Raw genomic sequence first — 25,677 nt, 5'->3', positions numbered from 1 at the left:
AACCCCCTCCCCCAAACAACTAACAACAACAGCTCACAGCTTCTCCATGAATTCAACCCCAATGACTAAATGCACAGTTCAGGTAGGGTCCTTCTGGCAATGATTTCAACATGTAGCAGGCAGGGAGAAAGCCTAGCCCAGGCTAAATTTATTTTTATTCATTTACACACTGCTATGTCATAAAGAAGTACCAAAGTGGATTGCAACAATGCAGTGGGGGAAATTAAAATTACAGACCATCAACTAACTATTACAGAAAGATACTTTCTTAATTGCCTAAACTAAGCGTGGCAGTATAAAAAAGTTTTTAGCAAGTGTGTCATGGTTCACAGAGAAGGCGCCTGCTGAATCTCTGTTGTCTGAGTGCTGCACTAAAGACTCAGTTTCTTGGCGTTGCCCGATGAGCCACGCCAACTTGGGAGATAACCAACAATGCTCCCTCAGATGATCTCAGTGATCAAGGTAAGGCAGAGGTTTTCAACCTTTTTGAATCCATGGCTCCCTTGACCAACTACATTATTTCTGTGGCACCCCTGTGGGGCTCAGGAGCCCAGTTATGTCACCCCTTGCCTGCAGAGCTGGCAGTCTCACACCCTATTTCAAACACCTTCCCTTGTGGAGTGTTCCCTCGGCCTCCTCTCCTTGGGAGTCCTCTGGGCAGCCCCTGCCATCGCCTCTGGTCTCTGAGCTGCCCCCAGAGGCACCATTCATCTGGAGAGCTTGTAGCCAGGGCTGCTGCAACAAACAGCTGTGCAGGCCTTTGGGAGGCAGAGACACGAGAGGGCATCAGAGGAGGGAGGGGAAGAAAGAAGGACAGAGGCCAGTGTTGCCCGCTGCACCCCTGACCACCATTCAAGGCACCCTGGTTGAAAACCACTGAGCTAAGGGTTTAAGTGGTCCCTACCCTGGACCTAATTTGCTTAGGGCTTTGTGAATGAATACGAAGACTCAATGAAACTGAATGCTGGGAGGGGGGAAAACTAGGACAGATAAAAGGAAGTACTTCACACAGCACATTGTCAAACTATGGAACTCAGTCTCCCAGAAGGCAGTGATGGCCACCAACTTGGATAGCATTAAATGAGAATGAGAATGAGACAAATTCATGGAGGAGAAGGCTGTCAATGGCTACCTTAGTTGGAGGGAGCTTCTGAACACCAGTTGCTGGAAACCATAGGAGGAGAGAGATGCTCTTGTGCTCAGATCCTGCTTGCTGGTTTCCCACTGGCATCTGGTTGGCCACTGTGAGAACAGGATGCTGGACTAGATGCCTTCAAGCTCCCAAGCACCTGGTATTTAGCTATATGACTTAGGAAAGCTTATTTGTATCTTATTTTCAACCGCCTCTCAAGTGGTATCTTACGTATTCTCCTATTCTAATTTTATCAATAGAAGTTTATCCACTGAAATAAAACATGGCTTCACATGACAGCTTTTCATCTAACCATTCGCCTGACTCTTCTCAATAATAAAACACTGGATCACTGCACTCCATGGTCTCCTTGCACTCAGTCTGTCATTCACAAGGCTGGACTTGAATTGGTACATTTTATAGACACAACAAAGTTGAGAGTTTACCTCTTTGCTCCCTCCTCTTGGTGCTTGTGTCTTATGTGTCAATCATGCTCATTTTCACCTGGGGCTGTAAAAGACACATACAGCTCTCAACATTTGAAGGATGCTTTGGTTTGTAAATAGAAAGGTGGGGCTCTTCTTTCCCACTTGTTCTGTATGTTGCCTATATCCCATCTCATTCTAGAACAATGTTTATCTAGTCATGTTTGTCCTTTTTTGTTTGTTATCCTCTGAGGCTTGACTAAAGGAGGATATTTATCTGAGATAAATCAGAGTTGGGATAATTTAGTTAGAACATTGGTTAAAATATAATCAGCTGCAGAGGACCTTTCAAACAGCAGTCAAAGGTCACACCCAGACCATACCTTTAATGTACATGACTTTCTCAAAGAATCCTGGGAACTATAGTTTGTTAAGGGAGTTGAGAAATTGTAGCTCTGTGAGGGGTAAACTACTTTTTTCCAGGATTGGCGGGGAGCTATGTACGGTGTGGATGTCACAGAATCATGTTTGCTGTAAGACAAAAAAAAAGCTCAAGTGATTGTAACCTAACTTCTAAAATGGTCATGCCAGTCAGCTAATACATTTATGCACATTATTTCTTTAATCTGTTATATCCCTAGATGCAGTGCTTTTTTTCTGGGGGTACGCATACCCCTAAACATTTTCTGAATCTAAGTTTGGCCTCATTGAGGAACATTATTTCAATATGAGTAGGAAAATTAGAGTACCCCTAAACATTTTTTTTAGAAAAAAGCACTGCCCAAATGTCAGGGTAAGTCCCAAGATGACAGCCACAAAATCTTGTATGAAGAAAGCCTCTTCAAGGGCAAAGTTCCTGTGCTTCAAAGGGGCTATCCCCAGATATGGAGAAGAGACAAGGTCAGATGCAGGGAAAACTGGTCACTGGCCAAACTAAGAAATGTCCAATGAGAACTGGCAGAACCATATGCAAATATGAGTACAAAAGTTCCGGGAAAGCACTAGATTAGTCCAAATGTTGTTTCGGAAATCCAACATCTAGTTTCTAAACATTCTATCACAGCTACAAAACCAGAGTAATTAGGAGGCTGAGAATTAGGAGGCTGCATGCTTTGTTTTTTGTTTTTGTTTTAAAGGCTTTCCAGTATTCTAGACAGACAATTAAGATTCGCCTGAAGGTGGGGAAAAATAAAATTGTGTTTCACTTTTGAAGACATAATTGCTCTAGGTGAAAAATGTTGATTTGTAGATGTTTCTGTAACAACGTATTTGTGCTTTCTGGATTGGTAAATTAATTACATTTTACATTTTGATATATAAACCTGGGTTTCTGAAGACTTACAGGTTGGCTTAAGAATTTTTCCTGCCGGAGGTAGAAAAATAAATGGTCCCCACCCCCTCACCCACATTCATGGTGCATAGTATTAAAAGTCAGTCAAGTTATTCTGGCCCTGATGCAGAAAACCCCTTCATACCTCCCTGGCAGTAAAAATAAAATGGTGATAAATTAAGTTACTTAATATTTGCAGCTCTTGCATGAGACTCAAAATCAGCTGCCTGAGGTGCCTTCTTCATTCTTTCTAATGGTGAAGCCAGACCTGAGTATATACTAATAATATGGCTCTGTGGTTCTGTTGCTGGGTGGTCTAATTCTCTTTTCTTTTGCTTTTACTACTATTCAATATTTGTACTGTTAAAATCTGATCATGTGCATCACTGAACTGGCAGAGTGATCCAAACTGCTTTTACTCTGGGCTAGGTGTGCATGGATTAAGCCAGCCATCACTGGTCTCACTGTTTGCTGCATCCTGAGCCGGTCTCACTGCCATTGCATGATGGCATCAGGCCAAATCTTCTTCCGCTGCCCTCAACTTCCCACCACAGCCACTGTGAACAGCAGGGCTGTGGATGCAGTGGTGGCCCCACCAGACCAAAAAGCACTACTGGCAGAGAGCAGAGGTTAGGATTGTGCCCAAAGTCACTGGGATGCAGTATATGGCATATGAGTCCAAACATACACTCTGTGAAAAAGCTTTGTCAGGAACGTGCCCCCTCCCCCACAGCGCAGCGGAAGAGTCAGCCTCAGAAATTGAGCTATGTGAACAAGGGGCCGACTCTGCAGATGAGAGCTGTTTGTCAGAGTTTAGAGAGGACAGCCTGCCCCCCCTCCTTCCCAGGGAAGAAGCTGTTAGCTCCCAAGGAGAGGAAGAGTTAGAAATTGGCCCGAGCATTGCTAGGCAACTAGCAGATAAGCCAGAATCTGAGGCTATGTCTTCTGGGAGTGAGGAGGAGACAGGCCAGCCATTCAGCCACTGTACTGGAGAAGCTCAGAGAACAACAGAAGGGAAGGAGAAGAAAGGGGGGATTTCAGTGTTCTTCCTGTTAGGGAAGGGATGATAAGTCAGACTGAGCAACTACTGTTAATGAAAGCAGGCAGGAAGGCTATTCTCTGGATGTGTTTTTTTCTGTAAATAAACTTACAGAGAGTCGTTGCTGCTTATCAGGCTGCTTTCCTGCCAAAGATTGTTATACTCTACATTCTTCCCTTGGGTCAGTTGATTTGCCTCATGGGAACTGGGTTGGGGGGGAACCAAAGAAAGACCTTTAGATTAATTCTGATAAGGAATATTAGGTGCTTCCCCTTTTCCTCCACCTTGTGTTCTCAATGATGAACTTTGTTGGTTTGAGTATACAGAAGAAACTAGAAGAAGTGGGTTAAACTTTTCATATGTGTGGGGGTCTGCCACTTAGCTGAAACAGCCCACTTGATGTATAAATTAGAACAAAGAAAGCCAGTTTCATCTGACCTTTTGTTCTCTAACTTTGATTGCTGACTGGTCTTGCTGATCTTATTCAATTTCACGCGACAGAAAAAACAACGCTATCCAGCTCAATTTTGGTTTTGAAAAGGGAAGAGATGGAAATGAAATATTTGAGTTACACTTTGAGCTCCTTAGTCATGCAACACTAGAAGGTCAAGAGAAGTTTTTAAAAATGGCTATCATGTGCATAATTAATAATACGTGGGCTAATAAATTATGAGTAACATTTGCATCATATCCTTCAGAGCTCTCACATGACAAATTGCTATTTGTTGTTAGAATAATTACTCCTTTGCTAAATGCAGGGCATGTAAGAACAAGGATTTGCATGTGGCCTGTTCTTACAGTCTTCTTATTAAAAGCAGAATCTCTGAAGTGGGGAAGGTGGGCTGTTACTGAAGTGAAGACTAAATGTGTTACATATTATTTATTTATTGCACCTTTTATCCCTTCTTTTTCTCCTACGAACTCAAGGTGGCATACATGAATCATAGAATCATAGAGTTGGAAGAGACCACAAGGGCCATCGAGTCCAACCCCCTGCCAAGCATGGTTCTCCCTCATGTCCTTTAATCCCCCACAACAACCCTGTGAGGCAGGTTACACTGAGAGGCAGCGACTGGCCCAAAGTCACCCATGAGCTTCATGGCTGAGTGGGAATTTGAACCCTGGTCTCTCCCAGGTCCTAGGCCAAGCGTCTAACCATTCTTATCTTGCATAATAGGGATAAGGCTAGGTTATCCCACTGTGACAAAATTTATTGAACTCAAAGGGGCTTCCTTCTGAATAGATATGCATAGGATTGCACTGTTGGTTTTCTGTGTGCAGGGAGAATTTTATTTGGAAAAGATCTCCCCACCTGCAGTCTGAAGTGGTGTAGATCAGGAAAAACAATTCAATACCTTTTCATGAACGTAGCCAGGATTTATTTTAGGGGGGGCAGGCCTTATGGGGGGGGGCAGATCCAAGTTATCTGTGATGCAATTGGTCAGTTAATTATTTTTATTTATTTACTTGATGGGGGGGGGACTACCCCCAGCTACGCCCTTGGACCTTATCTACAGTTTGTATGAGCCATGCCTGAATCTGATTTCCTAGATAGGGAAAGAGTCAGACACAATATTTTTAAAGGTGATAAATATAACATAATATAGTTAAAACATTGCAAGAATGTTGAAATATAATGTTCACATAATATTAATCTTCTAAAGCAATATCAGCTGACATCTTTGCAACTGGAACAAAGAGGCAAACTCGGCCCTCCAGATGTTTTGGGACTACAACTCCCACCATCCCTAGCTAACAGTACCAGTGGTCAGGGATGGTGGGAATTGTAGTCTCAAAACATCTGGAGGGTCTAGTTTGCCTATGCCTGGGCAAAATGAAGCTTCCCTAACCTCCCCCACTTTTTAATGCCACACAAATATAGATGCTGGAGTAGAGGGCATTCCCCACTCTTGTCTTCTCAGAATCTTTTGCATAATGAGATTGCTTCATGCCACTTAATGGAAAGGCTAGACTTAAAATGCATCTCAAATTCCTTGCCTTTCTTATTGTTTCATGTACCTTAACAGCTATTGCATCTCAGATAAGAGACAGCCACATTTCGTATTTAATCCTTATCAGTTCTGTAGCCACATATCATTCCTCCTCTCTCCCAGTTTCATGAGCAGATACCTAGCAAGAGACAGACCGGCAAAATATAAAAGGTTGCTTTTTGAAGGGATCATACAAGCATTTACGGGATAGGGGAGGACAGGAGCACATCTTTGGCAATTATTACCTTTAGAGTTCTAAAGCCAACATCGATAGCACTCCCCAGTGATTGGGGGAGCCTAAAACGGGAAGCTATAATTAGAGACCAAAGTACACTGCAACTGTTTAAGTTGCTCTAGGTTTGAGGGCTTCTTCTGATTTCTAGACACTGCCTCCTTCAGATGACTTTCTCTTGAGACCTAGCCATTCAATTGGGAACCACTAAGAGGTGCCTTGACCAATGTTGTCAATAGCTATAACCTGCTATTACCCAAACTAGGAAATCCCCTCCCAATTGCTGTAATCATTGCAAGCCCTGATGATCAGCTATGCAAAAACAAGTCCCTTGAGATCCTGCCCACCTGCCCAACAATAAGCTCAGGTGGGAGATTCTGTCCTTCCGCAGGTGCAGTTCATTATTTAATGCACACCTGTATATCCAAATGCAATTACAGTAGTAATAGGACAAGATTGCCATGCAATGGAGAGAAAGGAGGGAGGGAGGGAAGGAAGGAAGGAAGAGGAGCCAAGTAAGCTTCAGGCAAATTTCAACGTTTGCCATTCTGACTTGTTAAGAAGCTTTCAGACAAAAAATCATGTAAATTTATTCAGAAAGCTAGAAGCCAAACCAAAGCAGAATGATTATGTTTCTGATGCTCACACAACTCAGTAAAGCCGTAGGTCTTATTGTTTCAGACCAGCACAGTTGGACCTGAAGTGCAACTTGCAATAGGTTGTATCCAACTAAAGCTCAATTTGCATGTTGCATGTTACCCCAATCTTCGAGCACTGAGAGATCCCAGGGGTGCCAGGTGCTTGCAAATAAGTCATAGGGGAAACTGTGGTGTCTTTATGATATGTGGTTTATTTACACACACACACCACCTGACCCCAAAGGGTCTTGCTTCTCCTATATCCGCAAACTTAGATTCAGACAGACATCAAACATTGTGTTCTGCCTCTCTGGCTTTTCATCTTGCTGCCTTTCTTCTTGGTGACATAATTCCTAATATCTTTAAACTCTGGCTTTATCTGTGTGGTGTGCGCTACCCATTTGCTGACTAGCAAAAGCCCTGTAAACCTAGCCTTGGTTAATTAGCATTTAACACTTCCTAGATCCCAGGATTAGAGTAGTATGGCACTCAATTTAACACCCCAAGCCTTGATTAAATTCTAACACTTACTGGATCTGGATTATAGGAGTCTATCACCAACAAACTCGTAACAATACATTTAAAGCAGTATCATATCACTTTAAACAGTCATAGCTCCGCCCCCCAAAAGAATCCTGGGAGCTGTAGTTTGTCAAGGGTGCTCAAAGTTGTTAGGAGACCCTTATTCCCCTCTCAGAGCTACAATTACCAGAGTGGTTTAACTATAGCATCATAGAGTTGTAGAGTTGGAAGGGACCTTGAGGGTCATACAGTCAAACTCCTCATTAATTTGTGCTAAAGGGGATATAATTATAGTAGGTCCGTTGCCTTCCTACAGAAATTAACAGGCTGTGAGGATTGGAGGAAACTGCTATAGCAGTTTATTCTATCTTTGATCTCTATACTACTGCTATAATACTCTTGAGGGGGGAAAGAGTTCACAGAATCATAGAATTGGAAGGGGCACAAAGGGTCATCTAGTCCAACCCCCTGCAATGCAGGAATCTCAACTAAAGCATCCATGACAGATGACCGTCCACCCTCCACTTTAAAACCTCAAATGAAAGAGAGCCCACCACCTTCCGAGTGGGTTGATTCCACTGCCAAACAGCTCTTGGCATCAGAAAGCTCTTCCTGATGTTTAATCGTTCCTTCTTCCCAGAGAAACTGGCCATAAATGTCTGCGGCCACCCCACACTCTTACATGCACACAAGGAAGAAGAAGAGTTTGGATTTGATATCCCGCCTTTCACTCCCTTTAAGAAGTCTCAAAGCGGCTAACATTCTCCTTTCTCTTCCTCCCCCACAACAAACACTCTGTGAGGTGAGTGGGGCTGAGAGACTTCAAAGAAGTGTGACTAGCCCAAGATCACCCAGCAGCTGCATGTGGAGGAGCGGAGACGGGAACCCGGTTCCCCAGATTAGGAGACTACCGCTCTTAACCACTACACCACACTGGCTCTCAAGGCACACACAAATACACATATCCTCCCCCTTCAGTGATCTGTGAAGTCAGAACTGGGGCTATCATTCTCTCTCCACTCCTCAGGTGACTGATGTGATGACTGAGGAAGGGCAATTTTCCTCCCCATCAAACTGGGGGTCTTCACGCACCTCAGAGGTGTAAGATTGTTTTTGTTTTTTGCTGATGCCTCCAAAATTGGTGGAGTTTTGGGATCTGGATTATACTCCCAAACTGGGGGTTAGCCATCCTTGCCTTACAGAATCCTGGGAACTTTACTTTGGTGAAAGTGCTGTCTATTCTCTGTTAGAACTACAGCTTCCCTGGGCAAGAAGAGCTGGCTATCAAACCAGTTTTAAGTCTGTGGTATAGATAAGAGTCACTGCAATGCAGTCAGTCAGGAGACTGAGCTGCAGTCACTTTCATGTGAAAGCCAGACTGCAACACTGAAGTATGCAAACAGAAGGCTTGTATAGTTGGCAGGAGAGATTTCTGAGAGGAGTGGTTTGGCTGGCACCAGAACAGAAGGCAAAACTGAGCAGGATGTGTGCGAGCAAAGGCAAAATAGAGCTCTGTTTTGCCAAGAAAATGTTCTTTTCCACAGAGCCATTTCAGTGGAATAGCTGTCTCATCATCACTGATGATTTCCGCAAGACAGAATGTGATTGGCTATTCTTCTGTGCAAAGGCCACTAAACTGCCAATGACCAGTTCACCTTGACAGCACCCCACAAAAGCATCACATTTGGTGTCTCCCACTCCATTGGTTAAGAATAACACAAGTACTCAGTTACTTTAATGGTACACCACCACTCACAAGCACACCAACAGGGACTGGTTTTTATTTTTAAAATCATGAGAAAATGTACATGTTAACACAATGCAGGCCAGTGCTGCCAGCTTGACAAGTGAACATGAACTGTTGGCACTGTGTATTTCATTATGTGGAGAGCTGAATAATTTTATGAAGTGCACTGCTTATGATTAAGTGGTCTATAAATCTTTCTAAATAAATAAAATAACTCACAGCAGGTGCCCCCAAACCCAGCATAGCTTGCCCCATGTCTCCTGACCCCAACTCTGACCCTGCTTAAAATGCTCCCACTAACCCAGAGGCAGGGGACAGAAAGGCACCTGCTAGGTAGGTGTCACTTTCCATTTCTACCCCCCACGACCATACCTGTGTAGTGTTCCGATCCAGTCCATGTTTTACATGTGATTCCAGCTTACCAGGGCCTGGAGCAGTTTCACTCCATTTCATTAGAGAGGTGGAACTCTGCTGTTCCGGGATTTGCTGAAAGCTGGGTCCCCAGCTGTTGTGAGACTACAACTCCCATCATCCCCTAGCTAACAGGAAAATGATGGGAGTTGTGGTCCAACAACAGCTGGGGACCCAAGTTTGAGAAACAGTGCCTGGTTAGGAATTCGTTAGCAGATTAAAAGGAAGAGGAGGAAGACCCATCCCTCCCCAGCAGAGGAGGGCTCGGCAAGCGGGCGCCTGCCAGAGGGTTCGTACTTTCACCAGCTATCCTAACCAGAGCGGGATGATGGGAATTGTAGTCCAGCCGCACCTGGAGGGCACCACCACCTGCTGCCATACAGCTCCCGACCAATCTCACCTAGCGAGGCTCCCTCCACAGAGGCGCCTCGGTTCCCAGGACGCTGCTTTTAATTAAGCTCCCTTTGATCTTCCCCGGTGGTCCCGGGGGCCCTTTGCCAAGCCGGCTACGCCCGCGGCGCCCGGGAGAGGGCAGTCATTCTCGGCGAGCCTTCGCCGGCGTCCTCTTGCTCCCTCTCCCCGCCGCGCAGAGCAGCCGTCGGCGCGGAGATGCTGCAGCGCCCGGAGAGGCTCGCCAGGGAGGCGGGCCGTTTCCTCGCGCCTCGTGGGCCGTCTCCGTGCGCTCAGCGCCGCCGCCTGCGGCCCAGACCGCTTGGAAAGCCTCCTTTGCCGCCAGTCCCCGTCGCGGAAGGAGGCAGCTCCCGCCAGGGGTGTCTCTCCTGCCCCTCTCCGGGACCTACACAAAGAAAGGAGGCGGAGAGTTGCGCAACGCTGCCCAGAGCGAGCAAGGCTCTCGGCTGCTTCCATTCCCGCTCGGGAGCGCCATGAGCGAACCGCCTCGCCGTCCTCCGAGGTTTCCAAAGCCGGACGAATATGGGAATGCCGTCGCCGTCGTGGGATCCCAGCAGGCGCGCTGATCTTCTGTGGGAAGCTGGAGGATGACCGAGCGCTAGTAAGGAAAGCCGCTCTTCTTTCGCTTGCCTGTTTGCGCCCAAGGGACTCCCTCGTGAACCCCTTGAATCCCGGCCCCATTTACCTACAAGACCCACTGAATTCGACCTAGTTGGGATGGCGCTGCAAAGTTGTGGTCCTCGACGCATTTGCTCCATTGCACATGCTGGGGATTATTTGCGCGGAAGCCCGCGCAGGATTCCGCCGTGCGGGATTTAGGCTGGTTGCAGTCCTTGTGTGGGCGTCGACCTCTATTGCACTCCGCGTGTTGTTACTGCGGCGTCCACTTCTTTGGACTAGAGGCCACTTCAGCGCACGTAGGCTTGTACAAGGTTTTAAGATACTAGCACGCACAGCTTCTGCAAAATATGTTCTTTGCAAAGTGTGCCGTACTTATGTCTGGAACATAGCAAGCTGACGCAAGCCAGACTTTTCCAGCTCAGTGTTTTCTACCCGACTGGCGGCAGCTTTTGCCTTGAAAGCGCTGGAGAGAACAAGTGAGATGTTATATTTGACTGGATCAGCTAGTCGGGAATGCGGGCGAGCTTTCTAAACACCTTATCCCAATTCGTACAGCCTGCTCCAAGGGAGCTTCATTCGGAAGTTCAGTGAGGCTTGCTAAGTGTGAGCAGTATTGGTATCCCAACTTGGGCTTCATCCTTGGTGGTGAGGCTAAATGATTTCCATAGGATTCACCCCCAAGCAAGTTTGCCTAGGATATTGGCTTTGGTGCAGTGATGCTCTGCAGCTTGCAGAATTGGGACCCATATATATTGTTGACTAAACAAGGAAACAGTTGCTAGTTTACAAGCCCTAGATGTTCTTTAGGCCAGGGTTAGTCTTCAGCAACATTTAAACTGAATAAGTTCTTACATGTTCTGTTTGGGCTGTTACTCAGCTGCCTGAACTGCTCTGAGAACAAAGGAATGCCAGGACTGTGCATTTATTATTAACCATTCCCTTGGTGATGGGCACTTCCATGTTTGTGTTACACCTTTGGAAATGAGAAAGGGGAATGCTGTGTGTTGGGGCCAGGCCTGCACTTCAGCTTTGGGCTGCAGTATTCTGGGAGTCAACAAGAGTGGCCTTCCCCAACCTTGTGCCCTCCAGATGTTTTTGGCCACAACTGGGGCTAATGAGAGAAGAACTAGGGAACAAATCGTAGCAACACATAACCTTCAAAGTGCTCACAACAACCCTGCATAGTAGGTCATCAGTATTTCATATGCCAGACAAGATTTCTGAGAGGTGATGGTCCATCTGTTGAGGTTAGATTTGAACCAGGCATTTCCTAATTCACAGATCATGCTATGCTTTACTCTTATCATGCTGAAGAATAGCAAATGCTACAGCTCTTGGGCTGTCCTCAAACTATGTTTCAGGAACTCCTGCAGAGAATTGCAAGCCATCTACAAGGCTGAGCTTTCTCTCTCCCCTGAGCAGGGACTTGGGGGGTAGAACAGGGGTGGAAAACCCTGCAGGTCTCTAGACCTGCAGGCAATATCAACCCAGGCAACATGGCTGATAGTCAGGCATGATGGGAGCTGGAGTCTTAATGACATCTGGAGATCTGAAAGCCCTAGCTCTAAGGTGGAGAAAGCAGTTGTTCAGCTGCAGATGTCTTTGGTCCTGCTGCCAGGCTAAAGTGACAAGGAGGGATCGGGTAGCAGTCTTGGAAAGATCTTGAATTTCATTGCACTAATTCTTGAGCACAGCAGCAGGTTACACACTGTCCATGAGAGCCTGGATGTGACAGTTGGGGAACCTATGGCTGGATTCCAGTTCCCATCAGCCCCAGCCAATGTGGGCCAACGGTCTGTCATGGGAGTTGTAGTCCCTTTGTCACCTGGAGGGCTACAGGTTGCCCATTCCTGCTCCACACGCCAAACATACGCCAGAGCACTTGGACATGGATCCTTGCATTCAATTTTTGGCACAGTTAAAATAATGGAATATATTTCCTAATCTTGAACACTTTGCACAGGTGTTGTCATGGTGGTGTTGAATGGGCACAGCAATCTGTATAATCCAGTTTTAAGTGCTTTTTTGCTGTTGCCTTGGATATTAGGAACAGGCAATGAAGAATCTGAAAGTACTCCATTTTAAGTTGGATCATAGACATAAGAATTTGTTCTAGAAATTGCATTCCATGCCAAATAATGCATTGGAGCCATATCCAGTTTTGGTTAGGTTGTTAAGGCCAGGGCATGATGTTTTAGAAACTTTAGAAGTTGCATAGAAGGGAGAATTGCACAAGGTGCAACTGCTATCCCTGCAACATGGTCACAGGGGCTGGGATGGGTGTGGTGGCAAATTGCACTGGGTTCCTTAAGACCTCCCAATCCCCACAGATGATCCACATTTTAACTGGAACAGGCAGACTGTACCATGTGGTTTATCAGCAAAGTGGGAGAACTCTTTGTTCTCAGATCCTGTTGCTTGAATCCTAAGTTCCAGCTAGAAGGCAATACTTGTGGTGTGGTTTGGGACCTCACTCTGCCATGGACACTTGTCAGTTTGTGTGTGTTTCACAAAGCCAATTTTCTGGGGGGCATTTCCTATGGCATTTCCTGTGAGAACTTAGCCTTTGGATTTAAATGTGTTGAGAACATTGGGAACTTGGAGTTATAACAGAAACTACCAGAACTACTTCTGCTATTTGTCTAAGATGGCTTTAAGGGTGGGGGACCTGTAGCCTTCCAGACATTGGCATGACTAATGGTCACTGTTGATGGGAGATGACATTCAACAACATCTGGAGGGTCATAGGGTTCACACCCTTAAAGAGGAGCATATAGTTTATACAGCGTTTGGGGTTAAAGGTTGCTTCTGAGCAAGTGGCCTCCTTTTCATGAAACACACAATGAAAATGGTCCACTTGTTGCAAAAGGAACATCTGTCGGAAGTTTATTACTTTATGAACTTAAAACTATTTCCCGTCCTTTCCAAAAGTAGCTGGCGTTTATTCAAGCAATAGGAAAGAATCCTAGGCTCAAGAGGCTTCTTTGTAGAAGTGGGGGAGCAGAATTTGAAGGGAAATGGTCCCATTACGGAAAAGACAGATGACTATTTCTCTATTTGCAAGGGGGTCCAGATGTAATGCGATGCCACTGGAGGCCTTTTAATGTATTGCTCCCTTCCCTCTGCTTACGAGCTCTTTGACTTTTACTAAAATGTGTGCCATTAACAAATAATCAATAACACAATTGCAATCTACAAAACACTATTAACAAAAGAGCAACAGAAACATAAGCTTAACAGCACAGTTACAACAATAGTCTTATTATTTGGTTCCTAGTCTGTTTTCCTTTACTTTTTAAAAAAATGAAGGCAGGGGATAAGACTTTCACTCTGACACAATTCTGCAGGCAAACAAGTTGTAATCCCAGTTAATAGCTGTCTTTGCTGAACATAGCTGGCATATTTGTTGCAGGGACAGGCCAGGATAAGGGGCTGTAGCTGCTTTTTATTGGACTCATTTCTCTGAGCAGGCTGGTTGCCTTTCAGCACCACTCTCCCACAAACTATTCTGTTGCCCACTTCTAGCCCAGTGGTAGGCAACCTAAGGCCCGGGGGCCGGATGCGGCCCAATCACCTTCTCAATCCGGCCCATGGACGGTCTGGGAATCAGCATGTTTTTACATGAGTAGAATGTGTGCTTTTATTTAAAATGCATCTCTGGGTTATTTGTGGGGCATAGGAATTTGTTCATCCCCCCCCCCAAAAAAAATATAATCTAGCCCACCACAAGGTCTGAGGGACAGTGGACCGGCCCCCTGCTGAAAAAGGTTGCTGGCCCCTGTTCTAGCCCAAGGGTGGGGAAGCTGTGGCCCCTTCTGGTGTTGCTGGACTCCCAACCCACATCAGCCCCAGCAAACACGACCAATGGGCAGGGATGGTGGGATGTGCAGTCCAGGAACATCTGAGGGGGCACAGCTGCCCAAGCTCTGTTCTAGCCCTTCGAAGTATGTTTTTGAGCATTTTACCTCCCTGACTACAGTCCCTCCTTGGCCCCAGGGAATATGGTAATATAAAAAATCGTGGGCACCACAAAATACCCATTTCGTAGTAGAAAATTGGTGATACTCAGCTTCCCACAGACAAAAGACAGAACACCCCCACCGGGCCAAGCAAACAGTAGACCAAAAAATAAAAATAAAAGAGCAGGCAGTCCCTCCCCAACTAAACAAAAGGAAATTCATTTAAAAATACATATTGGGAGGGGCAGGGGAAATTGGCAAGTGACATAGGAGAGAATTGAGTGGTATTCAGCTAAGCTGTATTCATAGCAGACCCATTGAAATTCAGTGGGTCTACTCTGAGTGAAGCTGAATTGAATACCATTTTTTGTATTCCCATTGGTACCACAATGGGAACCTTAACTTTTCCCTCTTATAGCTCCTATTTTCAGCTCATCTGCATCTGGATCTTCTTTCTCCACTCTTGTCCAACCTTTTCCCTCCCTTTAAGGTTGTAATCCTACGTTCTCTGTTCCTTGGGTGTAAGTTCCATTGAGCTCAGTAGAATTTAGTTCTCACGCTACATAGGTGACCTGAAATCCCAATTCCTTTAAAAATCTTTCCAGTGGAATATCCTGGGAAATGAAGCATGCATAACATAAAAAATAAAATATTGGCTTAAGGTACGTATATTATTTGTATAACATTCTAATTTGGCAAGACTTCTGCAAGCCACATACACAATTTCAAAGTAAAAGCAGCACTGTACTTCAATTTGGCTCTCTCTCTTTACTGACTTGGTTCAAATCCAAATAGCTGCTCTTGTCCTTGTGTTTTCCTAAAGCATTGTCTTTGAACCTGCTGAGAAATAGCACCTGGAACATGCCCAGAGGCATTAATTCTTCTGCGTATATTCTTGAGTAGGTCCATGGTTCTGAAAACAAATTCCAGTTCTAAGCCCTGATGAGATTTCACTGAAATTATCTTGCACTTTGCTTGTGCCCAGAGGATTTTCCTCCCTTTCTATTTCATGAGTTCTACTGCTTCCTGGTGTTGATTTTAAAATATGTTTCTTCCAGGGCTTGGTTCCCTCGAGCTACTTTAATTATCTTAATATGTGGGGCTTGGCTGCCAAATTAAGCATGGGAAAAGTGGGCTGCAGTCCTCTTTTTTCTACCATGAGAGCTGCTTCCCGCAACTGTGTGTATCTTTTCCTTGTATAAAAATGACCAAAATATGAACCTGGAGAACAGAGTGTTACTTAATGGAAAAGTGGACATTTTTGTTTACATCAAGGGGTTTGGGGAACTGGATTCATCATCTACTTGGCATGTAAAGCATGCATCTGGATCAGCAAAGCATGTATATTTTTAGCAACCTATTACATTCATGCTTTTTGCCAAGTTTTTGAGCTGGTTTGTAGTGCTGGAGGCAACTAGTCTTTTTTGGCCCACGCAGTGGAATTAGGTCTCCTGGCACTCTGTGCAGCAGAGAGACACTAATCTGCTGTGGAGCTATTGCGATGGACAATATCAGTTGTCCTTCAAACTCATAACAACTGTTTGGGAGCAATGGTTCTTCTCCCACCCAAAGTCATGAACCATAAGATGCTCTCTTTTACTGAGTCAGCCCACTGGTTCAGTATTGTCTGCACTGATTGACAGTGACTTTCAGAGGGGTCTTTACCAATTAGCCTACCTGGAGATGCCTGAGATTGAGCCTGGGTCCTCTTGCATGGAGATCAGGTGCTTTGTCACTGAGCTGAGGTTCTTCACTAAATGAAGCAGCTTGGTTTTCATTCCCTAACGGCCATGGAAGACACATCCGAGTGATCTGGTTTTTCTTGGAAACAAAAATAGGTGCAAGTCTTAAAAGTGGGGAGCAAATGGGGTTCTTTCAAGTAGCTCAAGCCATTGATCCATTGTATTCAAGAGTTGCCTTCTAGGTGATTTTAACTGCTTGTTGCAGATCTCCCTCCTGTTTTCCTCAATGTGGTGGATATGTTATAAAGGAGAATTATGGGGTGAGGGGTGACACTGAGTGTGGTTGGATCATTCAGTCACTTCTGAAGTTTTAGTAGTATTACCTGTGTTGCTTTTGTTCAGAGGAGACTGCCTCTTATATGTCTGTATGAATCACTGTTTTGAACTTGCCTCTTTCCAGGCAGGAGGCATGCCCAGATCAGTGACTCATGCAAAAGTGCAGGTGTTAGGAAGATAGGAATCTATTTTATACCAGGGCTGAGTATTTGACCACTTAGCTCAGTATAATCTAGTGTGACCGGCAGAAGTCTTTCCCATCACCTTTTTTGCTACGTTTTAACTGGAGATGCCAGGGATGGAACGAGAGACCTTCCCTGCCACTGAACTTTGGCTCCTCTGAGAGCAGGTAAGTCTTGCTCTTCGGTATGAACACATTTATTTTTAGAGTATGTTAAGTGTGCCTCTGATTTTAATTCAGAAAATTAAGTGTGCCAGCTGCCTGAAGCTTGGGAAATGCTGACAGCCAGAATTCTGGAGAAGGAAGGGGATATTTGGACCACTGTATATTTCAGTAGTTAAAAAGAGGTGCTGGTCCTTCGACCTGACTCAAACTTACATCTGACCTGAAGATCCTGCTTCTTAACCCTGGATGGGTGACATGGCTATAGCCATTCCAATACAAGGGAAAGTTGTTCTGCTTGCGCTCAGAGACACACTCTTCTTTATTACTGCAGATGTGGCAGAATTAAGGGCTGGTGGCAAGAATATCCAGGCATCCTCCCATTTATGTGGGGGTTATGTTCCAGGCCCTCCGCCATAAGTAAAATTGTATGGAGCCTCTAAAAAGCCTATAGATTCCTATTCTTTCCAGTTCTCTCTCCACACAACTCTCCCTTCAACTACAGTCAAAGCTCTGCGGCCGGCTGGAGGCTGAAGAGCGCCTAGGATAGTGGCTGTTTCTGCTGCACTACCCAGCACATCAGCTGCTAGGCGGGGAGGCTGAGCGGCCTAAACTAAGCTCTACTGCATCTCTGGTCTCTTTGGGGCTGCCTCTACCCTCACTGAAGTCCTCTTTGGGGTCTGATGAGGGTCTCCTTTTGAGCTACAAGGACTCTCCATCTCTCTCCCGCCATTTCTTGGTTTGAATCTATTTGATTATTTATTTCCTTGCACTGTTCGTATATGTGGTTGCACACAAGTAGAACGTGCATAAGTGTGTGTGGGGGTGCCTGTAGTGTTTTCCTTTTTGACAGTCAAATAGTGATACAATGTGCTGGTATCAATATTAATGCAATAAAAGAATAATTAATAAATGCTATAATATCTTAATTATCAAAAAGATAGATGTTAAAGTGATACACAGTGGTACCTCGGGTTACATACGCTTCAGGTTACATATGCTTCAGGTTACAGACTCCGCTAACCCAGAAATACTACCCCAGGTTAAGAACTTTGCTTCAGGATGAGAACAGAACTCGTGCTCTGGCGGCATGGCAGCAGGTGGTGCTTCAGGTTAAGAACAGTTTCAGGTTAAGAACAGACCTCCGGAGCGAATTAAGTACTTAACCTGAGGTACCACTGTACAATCCTGCAAGCTTAAATATTCTTACCAGAAATAAATAAATGAATGAATTTATGACATAGTATATCCACTTCAATACCCACAAGCTGAATCTCAGAGGGAATTACTTGGTGTCTAGGAAAACGCTGCGTATGCTTCATACAGCAAAGTTAACATGCCTTTGGTTGCAATCGTAATACAGTAAGGCTACTTACGTCCCACTGGCTGAAGTCAGTGCAATTAAAATAGCCTAACTTGTGAGCAGCACTGTAGTCTTTGTGAATAATAAAGTTCATGGAAGTCCACATTTCCTTTGAGGTAGGGTGGGACGTAGATGCAGCTGTGTATTCAAAGATTCTGCTTCATTTATGTATGTATGCAGAGGGTTTCAGGAAACAATACCAAAATACATCCTAATTGCTACACTTTCTCTTACAGTTCAGATTTTACATTTGAATTAGCTTCCCATGAAGAAGCTGATCAAAAGGTTACAGTGTCTAAACTTAGACTGACTCAAGTTTAAAGGACCTAATTAGGGAGTTGGATGATAAATAGCTTCATGACCTCACGCGGGCAAGATACGGTTATGTAACTTTTGGACACAGGTTTGTGACCAGTCATATCTAATGCCTTGGATAGACCAAGAGACCAGTTTGTCAGCAATCCTTTGTCCATTGGAAGAATATCTTTCCTTATGCACAACTGCTAAAGTAATTGGAGAATCCCCGGGAGAGTCATTTTGATTCTGACACTTCTGGAGTTTGGTGGTAGATTTTAAAAATGGCAGAGTCTACACCCTCTCCCAGCATGTCATTGGAAGCCTCCTCTTGGATCTCTCAGGTATTGGGGAGCAGTTGGTTGCAGACCTTTCTGCAACCTTCCGCTCTGTAGTAACTTGGAGCAGGGCTTTTAGTGGGGCTGCCCTCGTTCTGTGGAATAGCCTTCCTGCCAAGATAGGGCAGGCACACAATCCCTGTGCTTTCCAGAAACAGTTGAAGGCATTTTTGTTGTGACAGGCTTTCCCAGCTGGATAAATGGGTCTTTACAATGAATGAGAACTTTTTAGGGTCTTACTTTTGTTTTAAATGTGTTCATTGTTTTTGTGTTTTCAACTGTTTTTAACTTATCTTATGTAAAAAAATGCCTTGAGACAGTGGTTTGGAAGATAGTTAATAAGGTAATAATAACCTTACATAGGTGAGATCCAACATCATGCCACACACACTGAGAATGGGTCTCTCTGTGTGTGTCCTCTGGGAGGCGATCTGGTAGATCCCATGGCTCTGGATCCATTCCAGTCCGGCTTCCGCGCTGGTCATGGGACCGAGACGGCTCTGGTTGCCCTAACAGATGATCTTCGTAGACAGCTGGATCGAGGCGGGTTGGGGCTGCTGATTCTTCTAGATCTGTCAGCAGCTTTCGACATGTTCGATCACAAACTCCTGGACCACCGCCTTGCCGACGTGGGGATCCAGGGCACAGTCCTTCAATGGCTGCGCTCGTTTCTCTCTGGTCAGGGACAGAGGGTGGCGCTTGGGGGGGAATTGTCATTGCGCCACTCCTTGGTGTGTGGAGTACCTCAGGGTGCGATACTCTCCGCAATGCTTTTCAACATCTTTATGCGCCCCCTCGCCCAGCTTGTCCGGAGTTTTGGGCTGGGTTGCCATCAGTATGCTGATTGATGGATGGCCATCCTGACTTGGCCCCAGACACACTGACCAGATGTTTGGAAGCTGTGGCTGGATGGTTACGTGGGAGCCAGTAGAAGCTAAATCCTTCGAAGACAGAGGTCCTGTGGCTGGGACGGGACGATATGGGATTGGGGGGGCAACTCCCATCTCTTGCGGGGGCGCAATTAGTGCCAGCACTGTCCGTTAAGAGTTTGGGTGTAATCTTCGACACCTCCCTTTCCATGGAGGCGCAGATTGCAGCTATAACAAAGGTGGCATTTTTTCCATCTCCTCCAAGCTAAGCAGTTGGCTCCTTACCTCTCTCGCCCTGACCTAGCCACTGTGATCCACGCGACGGTCACCTCCAGACTGGATTATTATAACTCGCTCTACGTGGGGCTGCCCTTGAGACTGACCCAGAAACTCCAGTGGGTGCAGAATGCTGCAGCGAGACTCCTTACGGGGTCTTCGCTGCAAGATCACATTCACCCAGTGCTATACCAGCTGCACTGGCTTCCGGTGGAGTACAGGATCAGGTGTAAGGTGCTGGTTTTAACCTTTAAAGCCTTATACGGCCTAGGACCCTCGTACCTACGGGACCGCCTCTCCTGGTATGCCCCACAGAGAAACTTACGGTCTTCAAATAAAAACATCTTGAAGGTCCCAGGCCACAGAGAAGTTAGGCTGGCCTCAACTAGAGCCAGGGCTTTTTCGGCTGTGGCTCCGACCTGGTGGAACACTCTGTCACAAGAGACTAGGGCCCTGCGGGACTTGACATCTTTCCGCAGGGCCTGCAAGACAGAGCTGTTCCACCAGGCCTTTGGCCAGGACAGCCTGACTCCCTCCCTCGGCAATCTTTGCCGAGCGCTGGCCCAATGGTGGCCAGTGGCTTGAATTTAATTAATTTTATAATGAATGATTTTAGAGAGTTGTTTGTGCTGTACTTTTGTACTGTTTTATTGTTGTTAGCTGCCCTGAGCCGGGCTTCGGCTGGGGAGGGCGGGATATAAATAAAATTTATTATTTATTATTATGGCTTTAACTGATCCCCCCAAAGCTGGAAGAACTGATTGGTCTTTGTCTGGCATTGAAAGGACAACAGTGAAGGCTCCAAAATCCAGACTAGTCACGCCTTCATACACTCCTGTGCAGTGAGCAGGGGAGGAAGAAGCAGAGTCACACTTGCTAGCCATGATATATACACCAGCACATTTGGCAAGGGCGGGAAGGGACCTACATTTATTTTGTGCTGGTGTAATTGCACTTTGATGTGAGGTGGAATGGTGGTCCAATCCCACCTTTAATGGAAAAACACCAGATATGGGCATAGCATTGAATGCATGGATGGCAGGGGTGGGTTTGATGTGTGTGTTGATGGCAGGAGGATGGGGTTATATCATGCAGCCCCGCAGCCCTATCATCCATTGTTTCTTAGCCATGAAAAGATTCATCTCTCAAACCCCCATATTGAGAAAGAATATGCTCCAATTGGAGCAAGATGTTACAGAGAAGAGGTGGAAACAGTCCATAAGAAAGTGCCTGGATACAGATATGGCCTTCTGTACTACACATTGTCTTAGGTGTGGCGAGATTACATTACAAAAGTCTCAGGTCCCGTGACTTGTTTGATGTTAGTGGTTGCGTGGTAAAGCCTTGAGCTCTAGTTTATGGTGCAGTGACCAGTCTCTTGCATGCTGTAACTCAGGTTAAGATTGCAGCTCAGCACGCTCTGGTTCAGCTTCTGAATTTCTCCCCTGGTGCCTTGAGATGTGTCACAGCATTAGGAAGATCACTCAGTGTCCTGAAAGGGCAGCTTGTAATAGCACTATGATCATATCAAAAATCTTGTGTTAACCAGCTGCATAGTAGTGTCACCCTAACCCTCTAAAAAAAGAGAGAAAATCAAATTTCTCTACTCAAATCTCCCATTTCCTTCTGATTCCAGGCAGGTGATGACCACATTTCCAGCAATGTGTACTTGTTTTGTATTACCAGCTGTAACAGCTGCTTTTTAAAATAAGTTGTTGATTCTGCCCATTGGATTTGCTTTTTTTTTTTAAACCAACAACATTGTTTGCAAATAGTTTTATAAATGCTATGGGCCATTTGGGGGTTTCATTGTGAAGAGCTGGAACCTGGGAAATAATCATCACTTGAGCTATCAGCTGATTACATTCACATATTAGTTATTCCAGCTAAATTGAATTATGTATTAAGCACAGGCTTCCCTATAGTAATACACAGTTTTACACAGCTGAATTAATAAGAAATCAATGGTGTGTGTAGTAGTTAGTGCGTCAGACTAGAAATGGAAACTGTTGAAGAAAGATGGACAGACAGACAGACCAAAAGTCAAATCAACTTTCAGCCATGAAGTTTACTGGGTGGCCATGGGCCAACTATTATTTCACAACCTAACTCACTTCACAGAGTTGTTGTACAAATGAAATAAGTGCCACCATGAGCTTCTGAGAGGAAAGATGGAAAAACAAATAATTATATGATCCCCAATTCCTGTAAACAATGTGTTATTTAGTAATTCATCAAGCCAATGGCTTCCAATGTATGATAGACTGTTCTGGTGAAGTCTTTTCCTGTCTTAGCATACTTTACAGTTTTCAGCAAGAACTGTTTGTACCAGCCTTAAAAAAAAGGGGGGGGGGAAGCTGCCCTTGCTCCTAAACTTTTAAGAGCATCCCTGCTGTGCAGAAATTTGCCAGCCTTTCTGACATGTTGACAAAATGACTAGAGAAGCTTAGAATTGGAGAGTTGGAAGAGACCCCAAGGCTCATCTATTCCAACCCCTTGCAATTCAGGAATTATGACTAAATAATCCCTGACAGATGGTCATCTAACATCTGTTTAAAAACCTCCAATAAGAACCCACCACCTAATGCTAGTCTTACCCTGCCTCCTTCAGTGGATTAATAGATCTGTGAGCTGCTATCATTTTAATTACCCACAATACTCTGAAGCCATGTTACATTGGGGGTATTGTGGTTACGGTAATTAAAATGGCAGTCCCCACCAGATTCTGCCCACCACCATACACTGATTCCTGCCACCAGCAGGTAAGGCTGTTCGGAGCTAGTGCAGTCTTACCTTGGAAGTCGAACGGAATCTGTTCCAGAAGTCCATTCGACTTTCAAAATGTTTGGAAACAAAAGTGTGGCTTCTGATTGGCTGCAGGAAGCTCCTGCAGCCAATTGGAAGCCGTGGAAGCCCCATCGGACGTTTGACTTCCAAAAATAGTTCGCAAACTGGAACAGTCACTTCCAGGTTTGCAGTGTTTGGGAGCCAAAATGTTTTGAGAACTAAGCTGTTTGAAAACCAAGGCACAACTGTGTAGTAATTTATCTATTACTTAAAAGCACAGCTGGCTCAGGTCTTTCATATTGGAAAGTCACATAGATACTAGATGATGTGTGAATGTAAGATGCACGTTTGCTGGCAATATTCATGCTGTGAAAAGAGGAACACGCCAATCCAAGCATGTCAGTTCAATATACTTTAAAAGCAAGGATAGCCAAAACCTCGACCAGCTTCAGTTTGTATTGTGTAAATTGGCAATTGCTTTTGAGTTGAGCTTAATCCTATGTGTTGTGCCCAATGCTGAGAGAGTATGGTGAAATGATGGACCTGGGAGTGGGGAAACCCATGTTCACACACCTGCTCAGCCATAAGCCACACCAGGTGATCCAGGACCAGTTACCATCTCTCAGCCTTAGCTACTTTACAAGATTGTACACATGCTGCCAACAGCAGCTTATTATTGTGTAATTATTATTAAAAGGAAAAACGTAGTGATGTGATGGATAGACACTGACGTTGGTAACATATTTTAGCATTTATGACATAATGTCTTGAGTGTGTCTGGGGCCTGATAATGTCACATGACCTTACCTGTCAGCAAAATGTACACAACTAATAGCCATTATATAAGAAGACAAGATACACTGTAATAGATAATAACATTTCAAGACAGGAAGTGGAGACGAATGCATTAGCTGGCAGAAGCAAGAAGGGAAGAATCCTAAGCATGTTTCTGACCTTATGATACCATGACTTAAATACTCCAAGAATAGCAATGACTTAATGGCACCAAAGTCAACTAGGATCTGACATAGAGATTGTGAGCTGACAGTGCTGAGACAGAAATACCTTCCTCACTGTCAAGTTTTTTTGCCTAGCTGTTAAAACTCTGCAGGCCTGATAATAATAGGCTTCAGAAACGAATGTGCTACATCAAAAACCACTGAATTAGGGAAAGACTTAGAGAATAAATATACATAAAGTTGGAACCTGCAACAAACATTTGTTTTATTACATTTATATCCTCCCCTTCCATTGTGGAACCCAAACTGGCATAGATGTAGATCCCAGATGGTCACCCACCCAGGCACCGACCAGGCTAGTTTTAGCTTCAGCAAGATGGTGGCCTCATGTGTCTCCTGACCGTCTCCTGTAAAACGTTGCAGTGTGGTATTCCTGCTCAGGGTTCCGGCCTCCCAGCCATGCTTTCTGCCAGGATATTCCAGTCCACTCACCACTTCCCTATGTTTTCATTTTCTCCCCGCTGCTGTCAGCGTTGCATTGCCACTGAATATGGTCACTCCTCGTTGGGCTGTTTTGGGGTCTGCCCTGAGGTTCTTTTTTAAAGTTGCTTTTATACTAAAGCAAACCCTGAGGTTCCTTCAAGCATTCCCTCTTTGGCCTGGATGGTGCCATTTTGGCTATCTAAGGATCCAGCCGCCAAGGAACTTGCTAAAGAGATGGAATGATGATTCTAATTTGAAAGCCAATGGTGGTTAATAGGGGCTGGAATGTTGAGCATAGTCCATAAAGTACTGAATCGTCACTCATACTGAGTAATCTTAGGCCAGACACATTCCTTCAATCCAACCTATCCCATTGGGCTTTTGTGAAAGTAAGAAACGTAGGTGCCGTATAGTTCACCTAGACTCCTTGAAAGAATGGTTTTTTTAAAAAAATGGCAGCTGTAGTTTCATATATCAAGGCAGTAATGATTCTATGGTGCTCACAAACTGCTTATTTTTCACAAAGGGATTTATATGCTAGATTGCTATGACAAAACTTTAACAAGAAATTTCTTTCATGAGGGAATTTGCACTGGCATACAGTTGCATTGTACACAGCCTTCCAGTTAACTGCTGGCTCACTCATCTACACTAAGTACTGTTCTTTCTGAGAGAGTAACGTGTCACACCCCACTGCACGAGCCAAATGGTGACAGATTGGAAGCATGACAGCAGATGTGCTGATGGGGTGGTACAGTTTTTTCAACTAGCATGCCTGCCTGGTATAATTCATATGTACTGTCAGCTGAGCACTGTGAAGAGGTTTGAAAGCTGCTTACCTTTCATGGCAAAGGGCATCTGGATCTTCCTCCTTTCCCAGAAGCCATTCCCCAACTCAGCTCAACAGGAGATGGGTTTGCAGCATCCCTCTAGACACAGACCATTTCCCCTGTGGTTTGATAGGTGGGGTTTTCTCTTTTCCTTCACCCATCCTCTCTCTTCTAAAAGAAGTCTTTCCAGTTGGAGGATGTTTTGGTATGACCACAACTTCTGCTTTCATCATGTCCCTTCTGATGCCTTTCTTAAACTAATATCCTCCAGATGTTTTGGATTCCCAACTCCCATCAGCTGTAGCCAGTATGTCTGGTGGTCAGGGATAATGGAAATGGTAGTCCCAAACATTTGGGAGGGCACCAGGCTGGAGAGGACTTATATACAATTTCTGAATCTTGTTATTGTCACTCCAGCAAGGGCGAGTTGCTGATCTACTTCCCTTCACTCAGCTCAGTAATTACAACTGGTTCTTCTTTCCCTGCTGTTTCCTTGTTGTGGGTACTTCATGCCCACAGTTGCTTTTTCTCAGTCCCTTCCTGCACTTACGCTTTTCATTATGTTTTAAGAGATGCTAATCTCAAATGATAGATAGGATGTGCATCTATAAAGCCTAGATTAAAATTCTGGTTCTGTAACAAATATTTAAGATCCCAGT

At 44.9% G+C, this 25,677-nt stretch overlaps 1 protein-coding gene and 1 long non-coding RNA gene across 2 annotated transcripts in view; one reads left to right on the top strand and one right to left on the bottom strand.

Moving 5' to 3' along the window:
* Window positions 1-1,588: 1,588 nt before the first annotated feature.
* On the bottom strand, window positions 1,589-25,677 carry LOC309367581. The gene is made up of 3 exons (XR_014167240.1): window positions 25,028-25,677; window positions 16,136-16,279; window positions 1,589-1,642 (listed from the first exon to the last, which is right to left on the bottom strand). It is a non-coding gene; the product is annotated as an uncharacterized lncRNA (long non-coding RNA).
* MAP3K4 (mitogen-activated protein kinase kinase kinase 4) overlaps window positions 10,103-25,677 on the top strand; it is a 75,368-nt gene continuing 59,793 nt past the window's right edge. The window contains exon 1 of the mRNA XM_081906777.1: window positions 10,103-10,479. The gene's annotated coding sequence lies outside the window, so the exon portion shown is untranslated. The remainder of the gene's footprint in view (window positions 10,480-25,677) is intronic.

This window comes from Podarcis melisellensis (assembly GCF_964234715.1).
Source record: "Podarcis melisellensis genome assembly, chromosome: 3".
Classification (NCBI taxonomy): domain Eukaryota; kingdom Metazoa; phylum Chordata; class Lepidosauria; order Squamata; family Lacertidae; genus Podarcis; species Podarcis melisellensis.
This window is presented reverse-complemented; position numbering and strand designations above follow the sequence as displayed.